The sequence below is a fragment of the Myotis nattereri genome, assembly GCF_964212035.1.
Source record: "Myotis nattereri genome assembly, chromosome: 11".
In the NCBI taxonomy this organism is placed as follows: domain Eukaryota; kingdom Metazoa; phylum Chordata; class Mammalia; order Chiroptera; family Vespertilionidae; genus Myotis; species Myotis nattereri.
In genome coordinates, this window is record NC_138086.1 from 59177802 (window position 1) to 59196272 (window position 18471).

Below are 18471 nucleotides of genomic sequence, written 5' to 3' on the forward strand. Positions count from 1 at the left end.
TTCTTACCCAAGGCTTTTTATTGAGAATGAACATTCATGGAACTGGCAACAGCGCCACCTGCCGTTCAGAACGGGTTCGAATCTGTAAAAAGAAAGAAAAAGGGAGTACTCCATAAATGCAGAATCACCTGCTGCTACCTTTCTATTTGTTGTTTTGGGGTTTCCAATATTAGGGAAGCTCTTGTTCTAGTTAATAACATAATTTTACTGGTAGTTATCACAACATTCTTAAAGCAGTTTTCAGAGAGCGTAATATAGCCAAAGCATAATACTTAAACAGAATTAAACTCTCCTCGTACTGTAAATTGACCCTTCCTCTCTCTATAAGGGTGTAGACCCTCAGTAAACATAGTTCATAGGTCTAATAGTAGGGCATTGTTGTGAGTTGAGTTGTGTCCTCCAAAAAGATGTTGAAGTCTTAGCCCCCAGTACCCGTGACTGTGACCTTAATGGGAAATAGGGTCTTCACAGATGATCAAGTCAATATGAGGCTGTAGGGTGGACCCTAACCCAATGGGACTGGTGTCCTGTAACCAGGGGAAATCTGGACACGGAGACAGACACGTGACAAGGGGAATAGAATAGAATAGAATAGAACAGAACAGAACAGAACAGAACAGAACAGAACAGAACAGAATAGAATAGAATAGAATAGAATAGAATAGAATAGAATAGAAGGCATGGGTCAGGGTAGTATGTTACAAGCCAAGAAAGGCCCAGGATGGCCAGCAAATGACGAGAAGCAAGGAGGGAGGCATGGAACAGATCATTTTCCAAGAAGAAACCATCGCTGCTGCCTCCTACCTCCCTTCCCCCCACCCCAGAACTGGGAGACAATAGCTTTCTGTTGTCCTCAGCCATCCAGTTTGTGGGACTTTGCGGTGGCAGCCCTAGCAAACTAATACAGGCATCAATTACAATGGGAAGAGTCTGCTTATATTGCAGCCTCCATGGGATAGAAGCATTTGTGATACAACCAAAGAGCACTAACCAGCTGTGTGCATGTAAAGCTCAATGATGCCCAGCAACTTACCCCATTGCCTTGTCTATAAAATGAAACTCCACTCTCCTCAGCGTTGATATGCGTCTGTGATAAGCACAGGCATGGAAACATGGCCTTTGAATTGGAAAGAGTGACAATTATACAGTCTTATCACAAGGAATGTGATATCATCAGACCCACGCATGGACAGACCCTGCTCAGACGAGGTCACTTATGTGCCCCTGCAACCACCTTCCTATATGCCTTGGGAGGCTGACCAGTAGGAAATGCATCAATGGCCCCTATCTCTCTCTTTTGTAAAATATGTTTTTATTGATTTCAGAGAAGAATGGAGTGGAAAAGAGAGATTGAAACATCAGTGATGAGACAGAATCATTGGTCGGCTGCCTCCTGCATGACACCTACTGGGGATCGAGGCCACAACCTGGGCATGCGCCCTGACTGGAAATCTAACCATGACTACCTGCTTTATAGGTTGATGCTCAACCACTGAGCACACTGGCCGGGCTGGCCCCTTTCTCTTTTGCTATCAGTTGGGAATAGCCAAGGGGGGCACCAGCAGGAGATCAGAGGGCAGGAGAAGAGACTGTTGGGTCAAATGAGGAGCTGCCTGCATCTATAGAAGCCTTCAGCTACCCTCTCAGAATTCCAGCAGTTCTGGCCTCCCATTGTCCCTTCAGGTCCAGAATGTAACAGCACCATGCAAGGGCTAACTCTGCCTACACCCTGGTAAACAATTCCCTCAGTAAACTCTCCTCACAGTCTCCAGTTTAAGTATGTCTTCTTTGGCCTGCCAGGAGCCCGACTCAGCAGTTAGTTTAGAAAGTGGTCCTAGAAAACAGCCTCAAGATGCAATTGTGGGAATGCTCTGCTCGTGTATTTGAGGACTCCAAGGATAGGCTCCTATGCTGAGGGAAACGACACAGGAAATTCATGCCCTGCAGGGCTGCCATGATTACCTGAGTCATTCACCAGTGCTCCCAGAAGCTGGGATACAAGTGAGCTCGAGACATCGGGAAGGCAAGCTATTGTGGTCCTTCTGACCACAGGAAAGGCAGTGATTGCGGCAGAGCAGCAACACAAAGGCATGGGAATACTGTCCCAGCATAAAAAGGAAGGTGATCCTGCCATTTGTAACAACATAGGTGGACTTCAAGTGAATTACGCTCTGTGAAATAAGTCAAGCAAAGATACTATAGGATATCACTTACATGTGGAATTGAAAAAGAAATGAACTCACAGAAACAAATCAGATTTGTGGTTGCCATGGGGTGGGGAGGAGAACTGAGTGAAGATGGTGAAAAGGTACTTTCTGGGGATTTCATACCCAGCGTGGTAACTGTGGTTAACAATACTGTGTTGTATATTTGAAAGTTGCTAAGAGAGATCTTTAAAGTTTTTATCACAAGGAAAAAAATCGTAAACTTTGCAAGGTGATGGATGATAACTTATGTAGCAATCATTCCACATATCAAACCATTAAATTGTACACCTTAAATATAAATAATATATCAATTATAACTCAGTAAAACTGGAGAGAGTAGACAATACAGTCAACTCAAACAACACTGGTTTGAAGTGGCTCCACTTATATGCAGTATTTTTCAATAAATAGTATAGTACTACAAATGTGTTTCCTCTTATGATTTTCTTAACATTTTCTTTTCTCTAGCTTACTTTATTGTAAGAATATAGTATATAATACGTATAACATACAAAAATATGTGCTAATCAATGGCTTCTAGTCAACAGTAGGCTATCAGCCAGTTAAGTTTTGGGGGAATCAAAAGTTCTACTTACATTTTCACCTATCAGGGGTTGGGAGCTGGCACCCCGAACCCTGGCATTGTTCAGAGTGGACTGTAAGTTGCAGTTTCTCCCATCAAGAGGTAAGAGTACTCTTCTACCCTGATTCTGGTCTCAGCCATCCACTTCTTAGGCCATTGGGATATTAACAAATGTGACAAACAGAGCTGTAGATGTTTGGGGTTTGCCTTCTCTCACTGCTTTTGGCAGCCCTTGGGCCTCCATGTGATGACACCTGGACCAACCTCCTGGGGGATGAGACCACAAGAAGCGAGGCCCGGCCCCTCCAGGCATCCCCATCATCCCAGCTAAAGCCCGGACGTGGCATCCTAGATCATCCAAGGCTTGTCAAGCTGCTCAGGCCTGGCCAGAGTGACCAGATGACCCACAGAACTGTGAGCCAAGAAAATGACTTTCCTTGAGCCAGTCTGTTCCGGGTGATTCACAACACTTCAAAGATTACCTGAAATAGGAAGTCCCCTGGCCATTTTCGAAGGCACAACGGAATGGTTGAGTTAAAAGCGAAGTATGTGATACTCATTTAAAAACTGTTGATTTTATTGATAAGGACTTTAAAATGCAAGCCAAAGTCACGCTTCTGAAAATATGGACTTTAAATTTTATTGACTCAGTACTAAATTTAGATGCTGTATTAAGTAAAATTAGTGATACAAGACAAATGATGTTCTTGAAAGCATCAAAGCAATTAAAAAACTCTTTGAAGAAAACCAGTAATTATGTTTACCTAAGATCTGTTATTGATGCTAAGCAAATTGCAGAGTCTCTTGATTTTGACACCAACTTCTCTATTATTAAAACAATAAACAGAGAAAGATCTTCACTTGAAAATCTTATGATTAGGCCTTCCATGACCCAAAACTCAATTTTGGGATCAATTTCTTTTTCTACATTACATATAGTAATTTCATTGTTAAAAGAAGGTTTAGCCCAGCCGGCGTGGCTCAGTGGTTGGCCACAGGTTGATTCCCACTCAGGGCATATGCCCTGGGTTGCAGGCTCACTCCCCAGTGTGGGGTGTTCAGGAGGCAGCTGATCAATGGTTCTGTGTTTCTCTCTCTCCCTCCCTCTCCTTTCCTCTCTGAAATCAGTAAAAATATATGTATTTTTAAAAGAAAGGTTTACAATAATGAAAGAATATCACAGATATCCCAGTTTTCTGGATAATGTGTAATTAGAAAAATTAAGATAGAGATAAGCTACTTTAATTATACAGTATAGCACTACTTTTGAATGTCAAACTTGTTATTGAAATTAACTTATAAAATTGAAATTAACTTATTACTTGGGAGATGTGATATTGATGGGTCGCCATGCATGAGAGACTGAAAACTTTAAATTACTGTCTAAATTCTAATATGCATCTATTTTAGGCATTACAGTATATTCACAGAAATAATTCACCAGAAATTTCCTAATACTTTTGTAACTTTCAGCCTATAGTTAACTTGGACAGTGGGGAATATAGTCCATGAGGAATATAACCTCTTAAAATTACATTTTATTAAAAAACTACCAAAGTTAATACTATATCTGAGATTATAATATCACAGAAAGACTGTCAAATAGAACCATTCTCTCTATAGCAAGTGAGCTATTGGAGCAAGTAGTCATTGAAATGGCCAAGAAAACCAGCGGTTATGCTTATCCAAGATCTGTTATTGATGCTAAACAAATTGTGAAAGCAACCAAGTATATTCAAACAAAGTATTACATAATAGTGATATTGAATTCCTAATTATTCTGATGAAAATTGTAGGCTTCCTATTAATGGATTATCAATAATTTGATTTAATTTATGCAGAACTAATATAAACTTTTTGGTATACTGTAATATTATTGAAATAATTTGTATTATAAAAATTAAAAATATGCTCATTTAAAGCATGATTTTAATTGAGTAAAGGCATATTTTTCTAATCTAGACGAAGGCACTAATTAAAGCTACCAGTATTCTAAAACTCACCCGGTTTAACCAAGACATAGGTCCTTACACCAGAGTGTCTTTCTTGACACCACGTATGAGAAGGATGGATCATTCTCTACCTCTACTGCACCCCAACTTCCTCAGGGATCCAATTTCATGTGGTCTGTGAACTCCCCTAAGGTGGTTCCAAAGTCTGGATGCATATGCCTTTGAACCCTTTTCCCCGGGGCACTGTCCAAGCCTCTAAAAGACCAAGGACCATGTATTTCAGGCTGCAGCGGGGGTTCTCACATTTTAGCACCTGTTACAATTACCTGGAGGGTTTATTAAACCACAGATTACTGGACACACCCTCAGAGTTTCTAACTCAGCAGATCTGGAGTGGGGCTCAAGGATGTGCATTTCTAACAAGTACTCTGGGGACGCTGTTGCTGCCGTTCTAGAACTACATTTGAGAACCAAATGGACTGAACTCTGTGTAAACGGCTCCAGTCTTTACCAGCAGAGGGCAAGGCCCCACGTAGCCCAATGGGTGTCAATAGCACATTTCACCACTAGGTGACAGCACCTACACACAAATCTCTACATTCAGGTCTCCCATAAATTAAAAACAATCACAAAAGCAAGATAAGAAAGCCAAGTGAACAACGTTTTTCTACAAGGTGGCTGATAACCCAATGCTGACAAATGATTAAAATGTTATCTCTTAAGAATATATACCCATCTAAGTCAGGCTTGAGGGAGGAGCAAAATACACCACCTGGCAGAAAAAGAAGCTGGATGCTGTGTTTCCTCTGGTGTTGCCTCTGGCTCCTGGCCTGACGCCCCTCGATGGGATTTCATACTTCCCTGTCTGCTGACTTGGAAATGTCCCTCTGTGGAAAGTCCTGGGCTGGATACTGCAAAATTATCCAAGGAGCTCATTAACATGCAGAGCCCTCTCCCTCTACCCCCACCGGCCCCCACCACCACCCCCGTTCTAATTAAGCAAATCTTGGGTTAGGCGCAGGCGTATTTTTAACTGGCGTCCCAGTCAATTCTGAGGCACAGCCATGTTTTGGCCACTTGCATGTATGTGTTAAATAGACACCGACCAATGCTCCGGTATGGATATGTGTATATTCCCGCCCTTCACAAAGGGGCTCTTTCTAGGTCCAGATGTCGCGAGTCCCATTCCCAAAAGCAGGAGAGCGCATTGTCCGGCCCAGAGGCTACCAGCCACCTGAGGCTCCGAGACCCTGAAATTGGGCTGTGAGCTGAGATGTGCGATCAGTGTCAAGTAACACCTGATTTCAAACACTCGGGCCGGGGACGGGGGAGAATGTAAAGTGTTTTTAATGTGGCTACTAGAAAAATTAAATTACATTTGTGGCTCACAATCCATTTCTGTTGGGCAGCACTGGTTAGAGGATGTAGATACCAAGAACAGGGGCGGGGAGTGGAAAACAAAGCATCGCAGGGCCAGGGGAAGATGTGTTGACCCCAGCGTTCTAACAGCGCCCCTGGCAGCTTCGCCTGGAAAAGACACCCTCGGCCGCAGCCACTGCACAGCCACAGCAGCTCATTCATGAACGAGTTCCCAACTTGAGTCCAAGACAACTACAAACTCTCGGGGACGTCCTCTCTCCTAGTAGGCTGAGTGTGAAGCAGGCAGGGTGCTAGCCACTGGCTGGAATGCAGAGGGCAATCTCACGTAGGAAAGAGTGTGGCTACTACGAATGGTGGTAGGTGTGTGAGCCACCCACCGGGACCTGCTTGACCGGTACCATAGCTCAACCATTGTACTTTTGCCACAGAGAAAAACTGCTGATAATGAAACAAAACTGTGTCTGCTGTTCATTTAGTTATTCGAATAAGAAAGCGTGTTCACATAGCCACCCTGAAATACCAGTGCTGTGCCCAAGAAGGAAAGGCAGAGCTAGCCTTCTCAGCGATCAAGGGGACATGGCATGAAGGGCAAAATCTCAGGTCCCTCCCCAGACCTCAGGATTCGGAAACATCCGAACCGGCAGAGAATCTTTATAAGAGTTTATTTCAGTCAAACTGAGGACATATGCTGGGAGCAAGGTCCCCGGTGCTCCGGAGAAGAGCCCTTCGCAGCTTCGTTTACGCATGTGAAATTAAGGCTGGAGCATAAGGAAGATTACATGGAGGTGGCAGAAAGCAAGGCGGGACTGGATTACAGGAGAGCCACCAAGATCATGTGCTCTTGGTTAGTACCCCCTAAGAGGGGTATTGCTTCTGGCATTTCAAAGGTGTGTTAACCTAGATGCACAAGAACAATGGACAGGATGGCTTGAAACCTTCCACTGAAGAAGTTATAGTTGTGGGTTGTGACTACCCACTATGACTGCCCAGTTAGGGATCTATGATCAGATCACCCTGTGAGGTTACTTCCATAGAATCCCTTCTTTCATCCACAGGATGCACTGAGAACCAATGATCTAGAGAAAGAGGAGGCCATAGAAAGGGAAGCCCCCAAGGGCACTGAAAGAAATGGATGGGAGTTGCCCTCTGTCGGTCTCTTACTGCACCTGCTATCATTGGGAAGCTGTGTGGCGAGCCATTTAGGAGACTAGACTAGACTTTGGAATTAGGACTACTTGGGGTCACAGTCAAGCTCCATTCCCCTCTGCGTGGCCTGGGATAGTTCTTTTTCTGAGCCTGTTGTGCCATCTGAAAGATGAGGAAATTAATATATCCTGTGTATGGTTATTAAATGAACGAATGCATGAAAAAGGTTGCCCATGGCCTGACCTGCATGGCTCAGTGGTTGAGCATCAACCTATGAGCCAGGAGGTCTCAGTTGGATTCCTAGTCAGGTCACATGCCTGGGTTGAGAGCTCGATCCCCAGTGTGGGGCATGCAGGAGGCAGCCGATCAATGGTTCTCTCTCATCATTGATGTTTCTTTTTTTTTTTTATCATTGATGTTTCTATCTCTCCCTCCCCCTTCCTCTTTGAAATCAATAAAAATATATTAAAAAAAGGAAAGGCTGCCCCTGGCTCTTGGTGCGGAACGTGAGATGAAGACTAGTTACATGATAGTAACACTAGGACATCAGCTCCCGTGGTATCATTCTGTCCATTTTATCTTATCTGTGCCCTCAGCACACTAGTTTTGTATGGAAAGTTCTTATTTTCTATAATTAAACGTGAATCTACAACCATGTCATCTTATCTCATTCTGGCTTAATTGACTCATTAAAGCTTTATCTCCTCGGTCTTACTAAATCAGGTTTGACCTCGTGACCTCCTCCCTGGTTTTGGAGGGTTCCTGCCTGCCTTGCCTCTCACATGATGGCCCCAGAGGCTGGTTTCATCTAGTGAAACCAGTTGGCCTGGTATTTGTGCTCACCCCTGGGTCTGCTGCTCTCCTGAGTCTGTCTCACCAATGCATGCTGCCTTTATCGCGTGGCTGTCAGCTGACATGGCTGTGACTTGGGGACACGGGAGGACCCGCTGGGGTCCAGGAGCAGCAGGCCTTGCTTGTGGTTCCCCCCTGGGTCTCTGAAGGAGCATCGCAGGGAAGAAGTCACGTATCAGGAAACATTGCCAACGGATCTCAGATGGGCTGAGTCAACAGAAACACCCAGAGCAGGCCAAATTAGGAATCTGAAACCAAGAATCCCTGGTTTCCTCTGTCAGAGAGGGAGTGTTTACCACAAGGAACTACTTTGCACAGGCGGTATTGCTGGTGCTAGTGCTTTCCTGCCCGCGGGGAGCTCAGGTGAACGATAGAACCCTGGGCCTCACCTGCAGAAGTGTGTGGGGGGTGGGGGATGAACAGGGAAGGGAGAAACTCACTTCCCATCTCCTGGCCACCAGCTCTGCCTGTTATGGGACTATGCTTGGAGGAGGCATTGGGGGACCCTGCTCCTTCCTGTCCTCCCCAATCCAGCCAGGGCTGGGCTTCAGGTGAGCGAGGGAGAGAAGGCAGCACCTCCACTGGGGATGTGGGGGAGGCTGACTTCCTAGAAAATCAAGTCTTTTAAACTTTTTTCTAAATGTGTTTCTGGCTGAGGGTCCTCTTCTGTGGTCTAAGCTGTCTGTGAGCCTCAAAGACTCCCCTTTTTAAGCGCAGTTGGTTCACAACATTATATCAGTTGCAGGTGAACAATACAGTGATAGGACATTTACATACCTCACCATGGGATCACTAAGTGAAATCTAGCAATCCTCTGTCACCATGGCAACTTATCACATTGTGGCTGTACTCCCTGGCTACATTCCCCGTCCCGCCAGCCCCAGCCCCTGGCAACCATCCGCTTGAGCTCTTTTTCTGTAAGTCTTTTTTTGTTTAGTTTTGTTTTTGAGTTCACATTTGCCACGACATGGCTGGGCCTGGAGGGTCTTATGCTTAGAGACTCTGGCTTGGTTTTCACTGCTGGGGGCAGTCTTCCAGTGAAATCCCTTTACGTCATTCAAAAAGGTATCAACGCAAAAGCTCTCGGATGCCACCACTCTCAGCTTCCTACTCTGATAACTGGGGTGGGAGGTTACAACTCACAAGCAAACGCCTTGCTGGCCCTGGTCTGAAGCCCTAGCTCAGAAGCCATCCTGGAAGGAACGGAGGGCAGTGATTGGTTATCAATTGCTGTCCAAGGAAAAATGTGAAGAACAAGAATAGCCCAGTGCAGAACCCTGCCATCTCTTTTCTAGAGTGACGATTCTTAGAGTCCCGGCCTCCGAGCAGGAAGGCTCCTTTGGGTTATTTCATGCACATTTTGCTACAACAAATAAAACACTGATAATGTTACAATGTACAGATTCCCTGCCAAGTGAGGACCACTGTATCAGGCATTGCCTACATATCACCTGTGATCTTCACAACTGCTCCTCAGGAAACATAACTTAAGGGCTCCTTTAGGAGACCACTGAGACCCATGGCGGGTGAGCAACACCTTGTAACCATGGCGGGGCCCAGGATCTGAGCCCAAGCCAGCCCAACTCAGCAATTGGCTCCTACCCTAGACCATCTACGTTCTCCAGGCCTCTCATTCTTAGACTATGTCTGAAAATGTAATAAAATAAACATATTGTTAATTCATGAAGCAACGAAGTGCAGTAGACATGGAAGTCAGTCAGTAAATAAACAGAGTAGATGATTAGACTGCGTGCGTATCAGCTCCCTCTCTGCCCACAGGAACACATGACCATGATATGACCTCAGGCTCTGCGTTCCAAACTGCCTCGCCCTTGTCCTGACCTTGTGGGACCCTGCAGAACTGAGGCTTCAGGTGGTTTCATGCAACCTGGCCGATGTGGCTCAGTCGGTTGAGTGTCATGCTGTGCACCAAAAGGTTGCTGGTTTGACTCCCGGTCAGGGCATGTATGGAAGGCAACAAATGAATGTTTCTCTCTCACATCAATGTTTCTCTCTCTCTCTCTCTCTCTCTCTCTCTCTCTCTCTCTCTCTCTCTCTCTCTCTTTCCTTACTCTCTCCAAGCATGTCCTCAGGTGAGGATTTAAAACAACAATTAAAGAAAAGAAGGTGGTTTCATTTCTCCTGCCAATGTTCTCCCACAACTCCGACTTCGGTTTCCCTTTGTCTCAAGGCCACATAGTGATGCAGCCAAGCCCAGCTCTTCGGGATCAAGTCCAAACCAAAGAGTGTGAAGAGCATGCATGGAAAAGTGCTAAAACAGCTTAAAGAATGGGCTGTTTTACATCATAATCCTGTAAGAAGAGCTTGGAGGCACCAAGGACCACAGTTGGCTGGAAAATGCATTTTGGCCTCATAAGAAGGGGAAGATATTGATGAACACAAGAAATTTGGTTTGGTTTTCAGATTTGTTCATTGAGGAACCATGTATATTTTTCTTCCTATAAAATTAGGAAAATAAGACATCTCTAGGAGTGCACGACCTAATGTTTCAAAAAATGACCTTTAGATTCAAGGATTTGGGAGAAATGGAGACCATGTATGTTTTGTTAAACAAATTCCAGCCTAGTTAGAAACCACATGCACACAGCAAATGAAGAAGTGGGTGAGTGACTAAGTGATGTTGCTGAAATCTCCATTCTTCACTGCACTCACACCGGTCCTCCTCACAGGACCCTATGATGCAAATTGCAAAAACAGTGGTTTTTTCCTCCTCCTGGCAGGAAAAGAGCTGTTTCTCCCCATTAAAACTGTGTTTGCCTGACGAATTAATGCCTAATTCCAAGACATGACTTTCACTTGGGGTGAGCGACAGCCGTGGACAAGCAGACAGACCAGGACCACATACTCTGCCTGAGGCTGTGTGGCCGTCCCTCTGTCTCAGCTGCCTCTCCCCAACCTCTTGGCACTGAAGGCCAGTGCTCAGTTCTCATCCTTTCCTCTTTATCTCACTCCCTGGATGATTCCATCTGGTCTGTGGCCTTTCAGACCATCTCTACACTAAGGACTCCAGGACCTGTCCCCCAGGCCAGACCCTCTTCTGCACACCAACCCACATCTCTCCACCTTGACCCTCATGGCCTCTCCTAATTTAGTTGGTCTAGAAAGAAGGCTGGGCTCCCCCACATGATCCCACAAGCAGTCTTCCCATCACAACAACAGCATCTCCATCCTCCTGGGGGCTCCAGCCAAAGACCCCAGAGGAGTCCTGATTCCTCTCCTTCTTTGATACCCCATCTGCCATTGCCCCAAACATCTGTTAGCTTCAAAATGTACCCTGAATCAAGCCCTTTCTCAGTTACACTGCCCTCCCCATTTCACTCTCAGGAAAAGCCAGTGTCTTCTAGTTGTCTGCAGGGCCAATGAGGCTTTTCCTCTCTGACCTCACCTCCTTACCCCCTCCAGCCACACTGGTCTCCTGGCTGTTCCCCAAGTACACCGGACACCTCCCACCTTGGGACCACAGCACTAGCTATACTCACCTCCTTCAGGACTGTGTTCAAGTGCCACCTGCTCAGCGAGGCTCTCCTGGCTAAGTAGACCCTAGGTCCTAAAATATCTAAACCAGACAATGCCTGCAAAATGCACACGTTGGGGCCTGGTAAAACTCATTCAGTAAACGTTGACTTTAAAACCCATGGAAAGAATGGCTACCATGTGCACCCTACCCAGAATGTCCCAGGACTGGAGGGAAAGGCAAGATGTCCAGGTAAGAGTTAAGTCTCCAGGGACCTATCTGTCTATCCCTGTGTCTCCTCATGTTTATGCATATAGACAGCGTCTCTAGCTTGTCTTCTCCTTCCCATGACCCTGGGGACATTTTAGATAAGTCCCTGCTTCTATAATCAGAACTTCTCCTTTTCAAACAAGTCTTAAGGAGACTTGACCAAGAAAACTGGGCATTTTCCACTAGTTTATTCACCCCCACTTCCTCCCTGGGGCCCTTGCCAAATCTGCACAAGCCAGGGACAGGCTAAAGGATACTTGGAGTGTGATGAATCGAGCACATGATCTCAGAGGACTTTCATTTTCATGCTTGCCTAATCTGAACCAACTTCCAATGTCCTTGATTTTAATTCAACACGTAGCCAGCAGTGTCTAATGTATTGTCTCTGACCACTTGGCAAGGTCTGTGTGAGTACTGTTTGTTTTTGAATGTCATATGATATTTTGAACTGACTGACTTCTCTGGAAACTTACGGTTATTACTTCAGAGAAAAAAGAAAGAGACCATTTTCTTGCATTTGGATGAGAGGTGAGTGGAAGTGCCTATATCACTGGTGCTTTGGAGCATCCGAACAAGGAGAATTGGGAGAGGGATGGAGGCAACTGCTTATCTCTTTGTCTTTCAAAATTAAAAACTGAAAGCTATCTAGGCTCTGGAAACTGTATGGGAGGCCACACCAGATGCATGGCGGCAGCGACTGCCCTGTGGGGCCTGGCGGTGGGGGTTCTGAGCACTCGGAAGGGGCCCCCGGTTCCTTCGTGCCCCCAGCAAGGGTCTCAAATGCACGCTGCTCACCTTCTGTGCCCTGGTGGGGCAGCTGTGCCTGAACTTCACCTACATCCACACCTATGTGATTCTCAACATCCACCCACAACTAACTTTGTGGCAGAAACAGAGCTCCAGGCAGGATGGCCGACCTTCACCACCAGCTCATGAAATCCTTATTTGCAGAAAGACTTAACTATAATAACAACAGCAAAAGCCTAAGATAAAAGGAAACGTTGACTCTCAAGGAAGTAGATAATTCAAGGAACAGAATTTAATAACCTGAAAATCCTCAGAAATATCTGAGAAACCCTTGCATCTATAAAACAGAGCCAACTTTAGGAAACGACAATGGGCACAGGATCCCTAAAGGAAAAAATAAGAGGAGAAGTTACTAACAAATAAGGATAAACTACACAAGAATGGTCCACATGGGAGGCCAGTCATCTTCCAGTTTAACATAAGTTGTGAGTAGAGTTGCAACTGAATAGGATGAATTCTAAGCAATAGACAGATGGCTTTGGAAGCTGGAGGAAATTAATAACATCATCCGGAAGTCATGCATTCTTCTCCATCCCCAAAGGAAAAAAATGACAGTTGGTAGAAGCTACAGAGAAACATTTCAAATTGTATGAGGAAAAACAGGTTTCAGGCATGGAGCCACCTCCGCTCTGGCCTGGTTTGGGATGTTGCCAGGAGTGTGAGAAAGGGAATCTGCTTGAACATGGGCACATGGTTGGAGACTGCAATCACAGATGAAAAACTCCAGTCACCCATTGGACTCAGCTGTTTGGTGAGCAGTACTTCAGTGGTCATTAGAGTGGAAATATTAATTATGGTTTTCCATGCTTAGAGTAAGCAGGGACTTAATTAAGGTTATGGAACCAACTTGGACAGTGGACAAGCACTGGCAGAGGGGAGCAAATGGAGGAGTGGTGTTATGTCCATGAAGTAGGAAGTCCAGACACTGTCTCTAGTTCAAAGACTATCAGGGGGATCACTTCATATTACGCAAGTGTCTAACCCTATGCTGTACTCCTGAAACTAAAACAATATTGAATGTCAACTGTAATTGAAAAAGAAAAAATTAAACAAAGAAGAAAGCTATTTATATTACAAATGTGAGTTAGAAGAATACCAAACCAAGCAACTAGGTTGGCTCTGCTCACATGAACTATGAAAAGGAAGCTTAAAAGTGCTCAAGTTTAAAATTAAAAGAGGAAAACAATGAAAGCAAAAGTATGGGATGATGGAGAGAATAATTGCTAAAATTTTGAAAATGTCCCCATATATTTTTCCATTTCATCCTAAAAATAAAAATAATACTATCAAAGGAAAATACTATTACTCGCACAGTGTCACCACTTAGTAATTATTGACTATCTTTACTCTTTAGTATCTTCATTTTGACTAGAATAAATGAGTTAAAAGTCTGTGTCTGGGATTTAGGTAATATATTTGCTGTATGTATGTACGTACATATGTATACTCATATATTTGGCAACTGTTTAATAATCAACTTAAAAATGATTTTTGGAGCTGAAGCTGTTGGAGAGGATGGTAGGAAATAACAAAGACTCTGTCAGTTTTGTTTCCTACCAAATGCCAGCATTGAGAAAGATGCCCCGTAAATGTTTGCTGATTATATAAATAGATGAAATGGTGCATTTAATGAAAATTACATATTAAAACAGGATAGTAGTATGTACAATATTAGCGGAAGGAAACTCAAGTCACAGGAAGAGGCTTCTGCAATGATCCACGACACTATGATGCCAACCTTCTGTGGCAATTGTTGACCTTTTGACATCCATACTGATTTGTAATCCCCTAAACAAATGACTGAATTTTCAACTTCTTTTTGTTATATTAGCATGAAATATGTGCAGTAGATGCCCTCACCCCACCCCTCATTCACTACCACCCCCAGTTATTCCATCCACAGCCCATCCTTGACTCTCACTGAATTCCTCCTTAGAGCTCCCTATATCCTTTACACTTTCCTTCCAGGTGCCCCCAAATCAAAATATCTCTGGGACCCAAACACCCATTTGGGGCACCCATTGGCCTGCCCATTGTCCACACATGGGGCACCAATGACCTGTCCAAGGGTGCTGCTAGTGGACATATAAGGAAAGGTAGAGTGAAAGGAAATGAAACAGATGTAGCAGACGGAATGCAGAGGGTGGCTAGAGATGACTCTGTGGTCAGCATGTGATGAAAGAAGGAGAACAATGAGGAAGTGGGGAGCAGAAGAGTGCGTGTGGAAGAGGATGAGTATGGACCAGGGCATGCCAAGGTCAATAGCAACATCAAAGCCCTGAGTAACTTCCCACTGTTGCAGGTTAAAGATGGCATGGGTGGCACAAGATGTGTGAACCCAGTGCACACTGGGGTCAGGTTCTGGCTGAGCTGAAGAGCAGAAGTCCCTAAGAGGGAGATCCCTAAATGAGGGTCCCGTTGAGGCTGTGGGAGCCTGGCTTCTGTGGATGTCAGCCACACTCCCTGCTTCCCACCACTGAGGGGACCAGACACATCCACTCATTAGTACTAAAGCTCCTTCCAGTCTTCAGGTGGAGCAAGAGGCCCATCCCATAAGCCATGGCGGCTGAGGGAGTTGTCAGAGCTTTCCCAGAGGAGTATGCTCCTTACTCTTTTGTGCCTCACTTATTCAAATAAAGAACTGCTGCCCTAGCTGGTATTGCTCGTTGGCCTGCCGACTGAAGGGTCCCAGGTTCGATTCCAGTCAAGGGCACATGCCTGGGTTGCGGGCTCGATCCCCAGTAGGGGGCATGCAGGAGGCAACCGATCAATGATTCTCTCTCATCATTGATGTTTCTATCTCTCTCCCCCTCTCCCTTCCTCTCTGAAATCAATATATATATATATATATATATATATATATATATATATATATATTTTTTTTTTTTTTTTTTAAAGAACTTACAATTCTTCCCTGAGAGAAAGTGGGGCTGTGACTTAGAAACCTAGGCAGGTTTGCTAGGGCTGCTGTAACAAAGTACCACAAACTGAGTGACTTAAGCAACAGAAATTTATTTTCTCACAATTCTGGAGGCAAGAAGTCTGAAATCAAGGTGGGTTCCTTCCGAGGGTGGTAAGGGAAGGATCTCTCCAGGCCTCTCTCCTTGGCGTAGAGATGTCTGTCTGCAAATTCACATGGTGTTCTCCCTGTATCTACACATTGTCTTCCTTCTGTGTCCAAACGTCTCCTTTTTATAAGGACACAGGTCATAACTAGGGTTATACCCACCCCAATGACCTCACTTTAAACTTGGTTGCCTTTGAAAAGACCCTGTCTTCAAACAAGGTCACGTTCTGAGGTATTGGGGGTGTCAACATGAACCTTTTCAGGGGAGAAGGAAGCACAAATCAACCCATCACAGCAAGTTGGAGGGGAAGAACAAGTGCATGCTCAAGTCCATGTTCCAGGAGACCTCCCTCCGAGTGTGCAGAGTTGGCAGGCAGCAGCTTAGCCTCCGACCTTTGGAAATCCCCAGTATCTGGTTTTCCTAATTATCGTAATCTCATCCCACCAAAATAGACATCTAAGTACATTCCATGCATTTCTGGTGAGAAGCTCACTCTGCTACATTCTATGTAATATGCTAAATTGGTTCTAACTACAGTGGTTTAAGTGGTTTGGTTGGGCTAAGATCTGGGAAATTTCGACCATTCCTTAAGCCTTAAAAAAGTCTGATCCAGGTGCTTAAGACATTGCACAATATTGGACCTCCTGAAGCTCCATCTTTTCAGGGAAAATTAGGATGTTGAAGAAAGTGGTTGGTGACCCGTTCCCATCTTGTCATCACAGGGAAGCCCTACCTTGTTCCCCCCAATCTGGCTGGAGTGACACCCCTGGGTAAGGCAAAGTGTTTGCACCAAGGATAGGGAAGTATGGTGCAGGTACAGGATCCAGAAGAGCCCTGACATTGTTTCAGGTACTACCGTAAGCCTGAGGATTCACCTGGGAGTGGAACAGTCTTGTGGGTAGGAGAGGGAACTCTCACATTCCCACAGTCATGACATGTACAAGCGGGAGGCCCTAGAAGCTCAGAGACGGGGATGGGATCTGTGGCTTTCTGCCACAAACATTTTGATTGGTGGATTTCACACCATACCAGTGGCTAACTCTTCATATACTGCCCTTGTGTATGATCATGCTGTTGGAGGAAATTGGGAAGGAGCGAAGTGGTGACCAGCTTAAGCCACTTTAGATGGCTATAGAGTTGAGAGAATTATTAGTAGCTTGAGAAAAATGAGCCAGGATCCGTGAAGCAACTCTCACACATCTTAGTATCAGGACTCTTTTCCAGGGTTAAAAAGTACTGAGGAGCTTAAAGAGCTTCTGCTTCTGTGGTTTTGTGGTTTATATCTATTAATATTTACCCTGTTAGATATTAAAACCGAAAAAAAGATTGTAGTGTGTTCCTTCAAGATAATAATAATGAATCCTTTACATGTTAACATAACTAACACATTTTTTCATGAAAATTAACTATATTTTCTCCCCCAAAATATGTAGTGAGAAGACAGTCACTGTGTTATAGTTTTGGAAATTTAATGTCCGACCTTAGAGAAGACAGCTAGAATCTCATATCTACGTTTGCATTTGGTCTGTTAGTTATGCTGTTTTAGCTGAAGTATATGAAGAAAATACTGCCTTACATGGATATGAAGCTGCGAACGTCAAGACTTCATGGATCTCCTAGAAAGAACCCAGGGCTCCCCAGAGGCCCTCCAGCCATACTTTGAGAACCACTGGACTAGTGGTTAATATCTTGTGTCATCCTTCTAACTATATGTTACAAGGAGATTCAAACCTCAAGATTTTAATCTATAATATTAAAAATGTTTAAATTTGTCTGTGTCATGTACATACCTACAAAGTCTTAACTCTTTTTACCTCCACATTTGAGAAATCAGCTTTGTGCTAAAGGTTGCTATCTTTTAGTTTGTTCACAGTGAGATCTGTGCACTTAAATGACATTAAAATATGTATCCATAAACCAGAGGCAATAGGAAATATTTTGTGAATTTCTGCTGACTAGTCTTTTTTCTTTTGGTCTTTCGAGGAACTGTGTCATATGAATCATGATGACCATGACAATGCAAAAGAAGATAAACAAAATTGGTTCCTTGCCCAACTGTTTCAAACTCAACCCTTATTAGCAAATTGTGGCTTGTCTGTGCTGACCAAGGGGCTTGACCCTAAGACTCTGGGTATAACCACAACAGACTGACCGTTAACAAATCTTAGCCGAGGTATAGACAGTTTCACCTTGAAAACAGTCCATGGGTTGTTTTGCTAAGCCAGTGGTTTGCAGAATATCATATGAATACAGTTAACAAAGGTGACTGAGTTTGAAGGGACCAGTCCACACATGCCAAAATGCTAAAGAAACCCATCATGAAGTTAAGTCTTGAGACCAATAGTTCCAGCCTGACTCTTAGACCCTAGAAACAGAAGGGGGAAATGAGAAGAAAAAGGAGAATGCCTTCATCCTCTTCCTGAAAATAGGGCTGACCCTACACTGTAATTACCTTGAAGGACCTCCTCCCGCCAACCTTTTCGCCCTTTGCCCCCTCGGAAGTTCCCTGTCCCTGAATGCCCAGTGCTTCCCACTGCCCTTGTCCTATGTCTTTTGGGTCCATGATTTCCCAATGTTATCCCTCTACCTCAGCTGCCCTTCTCCTTAGCCTCACTATCCAAACTCTGGTACCTCACCCAGGAATCCCAGCAAGATCTATGTCCTATGTACATTCAACTTTCAAGGTTTCAGCACACATTTCCTGCCCTGCCCCTCTTCTCTGTGCTTAGCC